Raw genomic sequence first — 12053 nt, forward strand, 5'->3', positions numbered from 1 at the left:
GCGACTGACTGCTGCGGAGTTTGAAAGCTCGCGATTCTCAGGGCGACCTCTGTAACTTCCACGTGCTTGCAATGGACACGCACTGGCGCCATCGCAATATATACTAGTGGTGCATTTTGACCTCTTTTGAAATAAAAGAAATTACCACTTCGAAAGGAAAACCGTGCTCAACAAAACCGCAGTTTTATTTGTTTAGTATTCTAATGAAATTATAAGCGTTTTAAGATGATTCTTTTTCCTTTCATTGTAAGAGAATTATCCAGCTTCCATGCTTTTTAATTTTGATCTTTCTTCTGTTTGCAATATACTGAAATCTTCTTCCAAGAAATTGTGTATATATTACGTCTCACATAAATTACATAGATACATTATTAAAAATCTGCAGTAATTATTAAGTTAAATAACTTGTACAAGTTATATTTAATGAGCTTTAATAAGCTTTTTGATTATTGCTCGAATTATCTGTTAGATGCATTTAGCTAAGCACATTTAGTAACTGGAATGAGTTACATTATATAAAACATAATACATATAATTTATTAAAAGTACACATGAACAATATTAAAAGTTTTATGAAAATAATGCACTTTAAAATATAAAAAGTATGTACACATTATAATATGCATTATATTTATATAACATAACATTTCTGTCTAGTTATTAAAATAGATAAAATAAATTTCTGATAATATAAAAATCTGTCTATATCATACGATTATACTTTAAAACATAATATAAATGATAAACCTATCTTATAAATTGCCTCCTATTTTGATAAGATATTTACATAATATAAAGTATTGTATATCTCAGCGTTGTATAATCGATATCTTTTACTTCTAACGAGGAGAGGTTTTTTACTTCCCGGAGAGATTTTTAAAAGCTAGATTCGTTTCTTTTATTTAAAATACGTAGAAAGAAATTTTTCTTACCCCCAAACCTGTAAAAACCTCTCCTCGTAAGTTAATTATTATTTTTATTTTTTACTTATATGTTATATCTCACGTTTTAATGATTTATTTTTCTAAGGGATATATAATTATATTATATCTCTTAATGTATTTAAGTATTAGCCACTAAAATTTGTCAAGATGCTTTTTTCTAAAACATATTTTGGTTGTGATTTGCAATTGCTATATTTTCTACATCTCAAATTTTGGTTATTATCTATCACACTCTTATGTTATTCTATTATAATTGTACCTACTCGATATATTATTTAATCGAATTAGAATATTTGATAATGTATGCGCTATGCACATTTGCTTTATTGGTTCATAGTAGGTTTGCTCCAGTAACTAAAGAAACTATATTATTAATATTATAATACGACTTTATTATTGTATTACATAATAATATTGTAATTAAGAATTGTAATATTGTAAGATTTATAAATGTATTACATTATACATTTTCAATGGGAAAAATTAATAAAAAGAGCTTGAGTTCGTAAGACTTGTTGTAGATATCATATTATAATTAATTTCCAAAAAAGTTTACAAAAAATTTGTATACCAGTTTTTTCTGTTATCAATTTTTAGAACTGCTGTCAAATTTTATTCAATTTTTAATCTTTAGTTTTGTTTCCTTATTCTGAATATTAAATTTTCTATTAATACGTAGAATTTGTTGTTTGTGAAAAAATTTAAATTGTAATATCTGATACTACTTGTGTGTATCGTTCTACACAGCAAATGTAAAAAGATAGCGAAATATTTGTGAAAAAAAAAGATAAAATAAAATATCATATGCTGTACTCAAATTAATAAACATTTTATCGCTATTTATAAAATTCTTCAAGCTGATAAGCTTTCTGTAACGAATAAAATTATTCTCACTTCATTACTGATTCTATTAACATTAAAATTAATCCATCATATAAATAAAGCACACAATGAGACGACTAAACATCGCTGTAATAAAATGCGAATATCGATGTCTTTTAAAAAATGCACGGATAAAGATATGACATTAAGTAAAGTCTTATAATACACAATTAGTCTTACCGAAATAGAACTCCATATTTTTTAAATAATTCCTTTATACATATCTAATTAATTATCTGTCCTTCTCTATTAAATTATAGATTATAATAATAGATTAATCTATATTGTTATAAATTACAGCTTCTATAAATAGAATTTACGTCTGACGGAAAATTTCCCCTTACAAAATTTCTTTCGGGGTGAAAATGAGTATTGTAAGATTACGAAGAGAGAGGGAGTATGGCCCTCTTTTGAGGGAGTTTGTGATAAAGTTGCGTTTTTAATTCACAATTTGTCAGAGCAAAAGAAATTTGATAAGCCACTATTGGCGGAGGAAAGGAATTTATGTACTGAATATTACATGCTTCTCAAAATTTGACAAGATCAATACAGTCACTTTTTCTCTAAATTTCCATCGATAAAAACTTCACCAAACTCCCGCCAAATCCTTTTTCTCTCCCGCTGTAATAATTTACAACTACAGATTAAACTTTTGTTTCCTTCACACATACAAATACTCTACGAACTAATAATATACACGGAATAATATTAGGTACACATTTCAAATATATCAAAAAGATTTGAAAAGATATTCTTTAATGGCGAGAATAATTATTTCTGATAAAGGTTATTATATTTTAGATTTGTTACATAAAGTTATATATATATATATAATGAAATTGTGTTATTCTGATAGACCAAGAAACTTTTAAATAATGCATGACACAGTTGCAGCAAATAATTATTTTTATTCCTGCTTTTTCCGAAGCTTATTGTTTTCCAATGCAAAGGAATTTTTTACTCTGGATGGTTATATAATAGTTATATCTTTGTTATTTCCATTTTCACTGAAAACTTGTTATGTTTTACAATCAAATTAAAATAAAATGCCATTTACGATCTGAGCTTAAATCTTTAGTAGCCTAATATTAATATTTGTGTACATGAAATATTTGAGATTTGTTATAGGTATTTTAGATTAACAAATTAATATTAGGCTACTAAAAATCTAAACTCAGACTGTAAATGGCATTTTATTCTAATTTGATTGTATTATAACGGTCTTATTTCTCTTATTGTTATGTTTTTTTAAGTTGCATATAAAATTTTCAGACATTTTCTAGTATCATAGTACAAAATATGAACAATATATGTTTGCGTAAATGAGTGAAAATGCCAATTTATTTCTCAAACATTAATTTCTAATGAAATTAATGTTTATCCGTTATTAATATGGAGCTATCATATTGGCACGAAAAGTATGTAATTTTAGTAGCATTATTATCATTTACACGTAACTCGATAATTTTAATAATTATTGTAGATTGTTCAAAGATGCATATATAGCAGAGCAATAAAACCGTATCTACAGTTGGATTGAATTTTGTCTTGAAAACAAATGTGTATCGCTCGAAAGAATATGCTGGATTTTATTTACACAGCGTAAACTTTAAATGTTTTTATATAACTATTTGATATAAGTCATTATGTTTATCACATACGAGGAAATATAATTTGTCACATCTTAGCCGGTCAAAATCGATATGTACCTGAGATATCTAGCTTTTATTAATGTGAAAAACGTTATATTGATGCGTACTCATACATGATACTCATATGTTCACGTAAAGCGTACATAAGTGCCAATACATCTTTAGTTGCTAAGTCGAAACGTGATCTCTTTCAAAGTGCAGATCTCCTTGGTGGATATTGTACACGAATTCCAACGTTTCTCCCATCCTTCGCAACATTTCAAACTCAGTTTGTATTACAGCTTATCAAATGCTTCTTACATTATTTCTGTGGTTCTGACATTGTACTTGCCCATATGTTATATTAAACAACCTTTTTCCAAACCAACAAATAAATTATTGTGATCGATTATTCTCTTTATTTACTTACTAGATCTTTTTTCCTGTAATAGTTTTCTATTTCCAGAAAATTCACATATGGTATTCCAAGAAGATTACTTTAAATAAAGTCGCAATTCAGTTTAGCCGTAAAGTATTTATTGTACTATGTCGCTAATTCGCGAACTTTAGTATGAGACATCATGTTATTGATATTTATATACCGTTTAATAGTAATTTTATAATAAGATTATACTCTATGTAGGAATATAGTCTGGGCGACATTACCTTCAATGCAAATCATTTTATTGACAGTACTGTCATTTATGTCCACTCATAAATCGATATGCTTTCTAATGTAGATAGCACCACGAAAGGTAGCAAGTCACACTGCTCTACAAGAAAATAATGAGATTTTTCAAAGGTCAAAACCTATTTTTAACAATTACTGGAATCGTAGAAGAACTACGTAATAATGTTAGGAGCAAATTCTGCGAAGGGAGCGATGAGAATTTTTTAGACAATGTTAAAAATATTCTTTCTGCTGGAATTTTATTTATTATATAAAGGCTTAATATTACACGATATATTTATATTTAAGATTAATTTATGTCATGCAGATTCAAAATACTATTGCGGAGTATAATGAGTAACATCTTTCATTATGCTTCTTATGCTGACATACAGAAGTGCAAGTTATTAAAATTAATACAATATAACATGAACACCTTATGGAAGTACTTTTATATTTTATATACACGCTGTGGAGAGTAAAAACAATATAAGACGAAAAGAATGTTTTATTTGTTTTATATATTATAAACGAATAATTATTTTCTAGCAATCACTTATTCCACTTTTTGTTTTAATTAATTTAGAATAATACTAGTTAATTTCTTGTATTATTTTATAGATGTTTATTTGTTATTGTCTTTGCATTTTATTCCCTAGGAAAAACTGCGAGAGGAAATATCAGTCACATTCAATAATAATAAGGTTGATACCCAACATCTTCTTAACATGCGGTGTTTTTATATGGTGTACCAAGAGACATTAAAATTGTTTCCTATATCACCTATCATTTCGCGCCAACTTACAGGAGATATAAAAAGCTTGGTATTTTTATATATCCCATCATGAGTCTATAGACAAAATTAATATGCATTATTAGATTAATGTAATATTTTATGAAGTTACGAAAAAGAGTTTTGCCTATTCCGGAATCATGTACTTTGCAGGATGGATGTTACGTTATGATTCCAATATTCGCTATTCATCGTAACCCTGCGTGTTGGCATAAGCCATTGGAATTTATCCCCGAACGATTTTCATCCAAAAGTTCGAGCCGTTACCTATTGACATACATACACATATATATTCCGTTTGGTACAGGCCTTAGAGATCACCTAGATCAAGACGCCATCGCCAGATTGTCTATATCTCCTGTTTAAGCTATCAATATATAAGCGATTTTGATAATTGATAACATTGATAAACATTAATTACAATAAAGATTTAAAATAGAATATTATTTTATTCTCTTTATAGGATGTTAAAGGTTTCTATACAAATATTTTCAATATGATAAAATGGCGTTAATATACTGTAATATACTGTAATTAATTAATTAATAATAAAAAAATTTTTAAATTAATACTGGTATAACCTATTAGAATTTTTTGCTTTTTCTTAGTCGAATTAAATTATGATATTACGAAATTGTAACAAAATATTTTAATAATCTGTATGTCCCTTAAATATATTACAAGAAAACACAATTCTAATTTAATAAATATGTTTAACAAAATACATTGCTATTTAATAACAAGTTATGCATCTAAAGCAGGCAATCGATTTTGTTTTAAGATCCCAGATTTCTGCTAAGTGTCTGAGCAGAATAGCTGACTTATAATTTCAAGACAGTGTTTTATGCTTTAAATCTTTGTTTTTAGCAACGCACAATACTGTCTTGTGTCTCTAGTCTTAAAAAGTTGACAAAGTGTCCACTCTTTTAAGACTTGAGACACAAGACAGTATTGTGCGTTGCTAAAAACAAAGATTTAAAGCATAAAACACTGTCTTAAAATTATAAGTCAGCTATTCTGCTCAGGCCCTAATCCGTAATGGATTTTATCAATTCTAATTCTGCATGTGATACTATTATATGATGGAGCACGCAAGCACGTAACGCAAGCAAATCACATTTTGTAATTCTCTCTTGCGTGCAATCTACTCATTAGAGTCTGTTTGCTTCTTCCACGCCCACACGAACGGAGTACGAGCTTACGGTTGTATATTGCAACTTTTTGAATAAGAAACATAGACTTTTTGAGAATAGAGTATATTAGTTATTGATATTAGCGAAATAGATTAAAGGTTATCGGCCTTAAAACAGAACTTTTAAGCTCGTCACAGCCCGTCACGGATTATAGGGAAGTCTAGGTTCGACTCTTGGCTGGGGTGATATTTTTTGCAATAAATTTATTACAGTATTTTGAAGATGATGCTTATTAGCATTAAAGGTTAAATCGATTATCGATTTAAGTATGTGGATTTACTGTTCCAACAAAAAGCTGTGTTTTAAGGCCGACAAATAATCAGCGCTCAATTTACTGATTGTAAGTTGGAAAAAAATACAGAAAATTTTTATAGAATTATTATTATTATTATTATTAGGCTTCCAAGATCCAGCCCGACCAAATAAATTAACTGTAAAAAGTTAAATGCATACAAAATTTTCTGTAATTATAATACGATGTGCAAAGTGTGGTGCGTGAATAGAGAATCATATAAATCCGCATATTCGCGAGGAAACCTAGCAATCCACTATCTCACGCGTGCTCGAAATTTTAAGCGTAACACGATTGTGAGGTGATGCCTTTGGAATAGTATAGTCGCGAGAGGAAACATCTGTTCCAATAATGTCGCGAAATTCTGACATATGTATTCGCGACTTCACGCGAAAAGACAATAAGGAAAAATTGCTGAGAAAATTTGTGAGCGTATATGTAATAAGAATAAATAACTTTGTATATTTCACAAAAATAGGAAGCTGACTACTTCGGTTTAATTGTGTTCTTTAGATCTTTATGGCTCCACAAAAAAATCTTGACAATTGTAGAGCGTTTTAGTAATTAAAAAAAACAATTAACAATTCAGCATAAGAGATATGTATTTATCATGTCATGTAATCTGGCATATTGTTGAACTCGCTAGTATATATAATAATAAACTTTGCATTTTTCAGTCCTCTTAATTGAACATGTATTCTGATTGCAGAAGCAAATTACTCGCGTAATTAGCGTAAAGTATATATATCGGATAGAAAGTGCATCTTCTTTCTCGTCACGTCCCCGTCATAACGATAATTTGAACGCTTGCTCGGGCGACTCGGCGCGCAAAAGTCTAGTCATATTTTCCTCATTACGCGAAACTCGCGACTGAGTTTAAATTCAAAGGACACTCGAATGGATCAGGCGACGCCAAGTAGAAAAGCCAAATCGACGCGACCGATATCGGCGACTTCACCAAAGTGGTTAAGGAATAAAAAGGAACGGACGACAGCAAACGAGTTGAAGAGGTCATCACCAACTTACGTGGAAAGGTACATTTTTCTCTTCATCGACTTTGAGGATTTTAAACTCTGTGGTCTCTCCTCAAATAGAAAGCGAGCGATATATTTCGATCTAGTACATCGTAAATGGAAAAATAAAAATTTACTAATATTTAAGAAATTATACAATATAACTTTATTGTACAATATATTATTGTTTAAGTCCTCTTCAAAATTTTAACAATAAACAGTGTGTTCTATATGAAATACAAAAGTCAAAGACAAATTACTATCGCGAAATAAGTTTTCAGCATTTCCTTAGAGCAATGGTTTCATGAAAATTAAATAGACTGAGTTAAATCCGATGAAACGAATTCGTAATTATTAAATAAATCAACGACAAATTAAACTGAGAAATATCTGCCTTAGAAAATGAAATTATTAGTCTCTTATAAATATGAATTTAACAAGGGAAATAATGATCAATTTAGAAATATAGTTGGAGTATTTTTTAATATATCCCAAAAAATGTTAGTTTTAAAAGGTATCTTTATTTGCATCGTCAAATTAATGTAGTCGGCAACTTTGGAGACGTGGCACAAACTCTTCAACTCTGCAAATTTTGCGCTGATCATGACTGAGTTTTTCCTTCGATGTTACCGAAGAGAATTTTGAAAATACTTTAAAACTTTGCGCACGCAGCATCCGTTCGATAAAGAAAGGTGGGCGCGGGTAAAGATGGAAAAATTATGAACGGCACGGCCAATATGACATTGGTTCCATACGCACCGCTATAACTTAGAGCAAAAGGCAGTGGTTAGCAGCAGCAGCAGTATTTCCCTGTCACTGGCAGTGACCCATATGCTCTGTCCATAAAGGGTACGTGTATAAAGCCGCCATGAGCACTGGACGCAGCGGACATATGTGCCGGGGCAGATGCGTTCTCCCGAATCATGCGGACGTCCGATACTCGCGGATACTATCGGACGAGAAAGGCAACGCGTATCGCAAATGACGAAAGGCTGATGGGTTTGGATTACTGTTACCAGATTATATACGGACATCGTTGTCCACGAGAACTCATGTTCGTACGTTACCGCGCGTTCGATGCTATCTGCGCTTGTGAATTGCTGTGTTTAATTTGTACGCTGCAAGATATCGACTTAGGCAAATAGTAGTTATAGCGATGTTGTTGCTACAAAGTGAATCTTCGCGATTTGTATAATATTCGGATTCTTGTATATAAAGCCAGTTGTGTTATTCACTTCTTGCCGAATTTTTCTCCGTTTGCATTTTTGTGACCATTACACAGTAAAAAATTTTGTGTCAATGGAAGTCCACTCTCAATTTTGTGTTAAAATAACTCATTTATCGTGTTATTTTTGACATTTAGAAATGTTATAAATGTCGATATAACATTTCTAAATGTCAAAAATAACACGATGAATGAGTTATTTTAACACAAAATTGAGAGTGGACTTTCATTGACACAAAATTTTTTACTGTGTACATATTTTATTATTACAAAGCTATAAATCAGCGAGTAAGCTTCGCGGTGAACGTGGCTCAATCTTAAAGCGGGGAGCACACACTTCTGCACAACGCATAATGCGTAAGCATAAGAAAATTGATTGGTCTATTTCCTTATGCACATGTGTATGGACCAATCAATTTTCTTATGCTTACGCATTATGCGTTGTGCAGAAGTGTGTGCTCCCCGCTTTATACTTTTACTCGTTATGCTGACGCTGAGGAGAGGTAGTCTCGCGAAAATCGAATATCGCCCATGCCGAGCAATCGAAAGTGACACATTGAATCCGTTTTTCGACGAAACCATTAATAACAAGCTCTCGTGCACATCAAAGCGTTCGAACAATAGATATTTTCCAGCGACAAAATGGGCGGTCATCGGAATCAGATAATTTATCTACCTGCTGCATCGGCATCGTATTGACGTCGAAAAAACAATTTTCGCCGAAAATTAGTTTTCGATGGATGCGAAATGAGAGAGAGCTGGAAAAAGATACGATTGCGGTATCGCGTCGTTTCAGGATAGAACTGTAGACTCGACCGCAATCTGGTATGCGCAATGTACGAAATACGGAGGTAGTATCGCTTGCCGTTTTTCAGCTATCTCGGTACTTTCTAAACACGTTGTATACTTGCGTAAACTTATATTTTAATCTATTACCTTCATAGTGAATAATTTATCAAACAATCTTATATTATATTACATTTAATTATTAATATTAAGTATAAATAGGTCCATACACGTATATGTAAAGAGATATCAATAACGATAAACTAGCCATAAACAAAAGTTGCAAAAGTATGTAGGTATAACAGTCATTTTTCAATGAATACGTCTGCGGTTTTACGATCGATTTTAGTCAGCCTAAATCAATAGAATTTTTTGTCTATTTGCACGTCAAGTACTTATACCCTGATGATCGTTAATTAGATGTGAAAAAGTTAAAATATCATTTGCCTTTATAATTTGAGGTATGTGATTGTGACATCTTTGATAAACTATGCGTACTTATCTCGGATTTTGGTGGTACAATTTGTGACTACATTACCACAAATAAATTTTACAATTCTGTAATTAATTGACAACTAATCGGTTGAGCTTGTATAATTTCTACAACATAATACGATAAAATTATTACAGTTTCTTTTAACTAGTGAAACGATCCAGAGGAAATAAAAACCATATTGATTTGTTGGTGATTACAGTTAATATTAATTGTGGTATTTATCATTATTTTATCAATAAGCTTTACTTTAAATTAAATTTATCTTAAAAGAAGGCACCGCAGGTTTTAATCGATTTATAAATTCTTCGCCTATTTGTCCGATCAAAGATGGCAGCACTTTTTGGAATAGTTTAAAAAACATTCGGTATCTGCTAATTGTAATTTCAAGTGTTATTACGTCATATTAATTAACTTATACTATCTAACCGTAATATATATGTACTAACTTCGATTAATATAATATAAAATTATCTAGAGATTATTTTCTATACTTTTATGGGTGCGTTCCACTCGCAACGCCGCGCTCGTGGAATCATTTCATCCTTGTTGTTTGTCAAATGTTAAACAAGGATGAATGATGCTTGCGAGCGTTGTGAGCGTTAAGTGGAACGCACCCCATATTACACGCAGTTATTCGACAAATTTTACAATATTTTCAAAAGAAAAGTTTCAATATCTGTGCCTCATCTATTAACCTAAAATAAAATTTAAATCGATTTATTGCAATTTATAGACAACTTTCGTATTTTATTTTACAAACATTTAAGCTTTCCTGTGGTTGGTAAATGTCAAATGTTCGGCTGAACGAGAATTTATCGAACTAAGGTAAATGGGTAGCAGAAGAAATCACATATGCTGAAAAATTAAAATGTAATAATTTAGTTGTTCAGAACATATTGCTTCCTCATAGAGAAAGCTTTGTTTTCGTGAAGAAAATTTTTTTTAGTTGCCGCTGCCAATGTGTTCAGAATGTTATAAAACGTCGAAAAATTGCATTAAAAAAAATGTCCGTGTGTGTGTGTGTGCGTGTGTGTACGGATTTGATGTCCGTGATTGCTTTAATTTCCGCAAATTTTGAGATATTGGGCTAAATTTTTTTTCAATCGATAGAGTATCATGTAAGGAAGGCTGGTATTGAATTTGGCGATGATCGGTAAAGGCGTTCTTTTTCAATAAAATTTGTAATTTTTGGAGAAATGTCTGTGGTTGCTCTAACTTCCACAAATTTTGAGATATCGATCTATTTTTATTTCTATTATATTTCTCAGTTTTTTCTATCCCTATTTCAAATATAATTCTTTAAGATTTGATTGATTAGATCCAGCTTTATAAGTTCTTATGCTTGTACGTGTCGCTCAAAATTTCAGTTTTGTTTTATTCAACCAAATGGGTTTCTCAGTGTTCAAACAATTTCGTTTCTACACTTGACATGTAGTTCAGAATAGTGTAGCGTTAGTTTTAAATACATTTTTACGAGAGAACGTAAAATAGTGAAATATAAAACTTACTGATCATATCAGCATGAAATTTGTATTCTAATATAAATAATGAAGATCAAAATCACACTCTTTTGCCTCTAAAGATGCATCTCCTTTTTTTTATGGCGGAAGAGTAATCGTTAAATCTGCGGCGGATGAGTAATCGTTAAATTATATGTGCGTAATATATATATATATATATATGTAATTTTCTAGCACTATCGCATCCTTAGCGGAAGTTACTGCAAATACACGCTGCGATAGCTGAAAAAATACATAGATATAATATACACATGGATAACCTAAACCAAATTTAGTCTTGATTTTCATTAGACTTTTATTTTCTACAATTATTTGATAATTACGTAAGCAAAATATCGCTAAAGTTAAGCGATGAGCTAACATGAACGAATTATTTAGTCCTAAGATGGAAAGTTTTATATGCGTCGTCGGAAAATTTATTTTAAATTTACAAGAACATAATAATTATAACATATTCAATTTTTATAGATAATAAAAGAATATGCATAATGTTTTATGCAATGAATGAAAATGATATGTGCATATTGCTGAAACATTTTTCATAGGCTCATATGTATATATTGTAACTATAAGTTTTCTAATTTATGTAGAAAAAAATGTTTTATTTA

The sequence above is a fragment of the Temnothorax nylanderi genome, unplaced genomic scaffold, assembly GCF_030848795.1.
Source record: "Temnothorax nylanderi isolate EJ_2023f unplaced genomic scaffold, tnyl_v1.0 TNYL_tig0004_pilon, whole genome shotgun sequence".
Classification (NCBI taxonomy): Eukaryota; Metazoa; Arthropoda; class Insecta; order Hymenoptera; family Formicidae; genus Temnothorax; species Temnothorax nylanderi.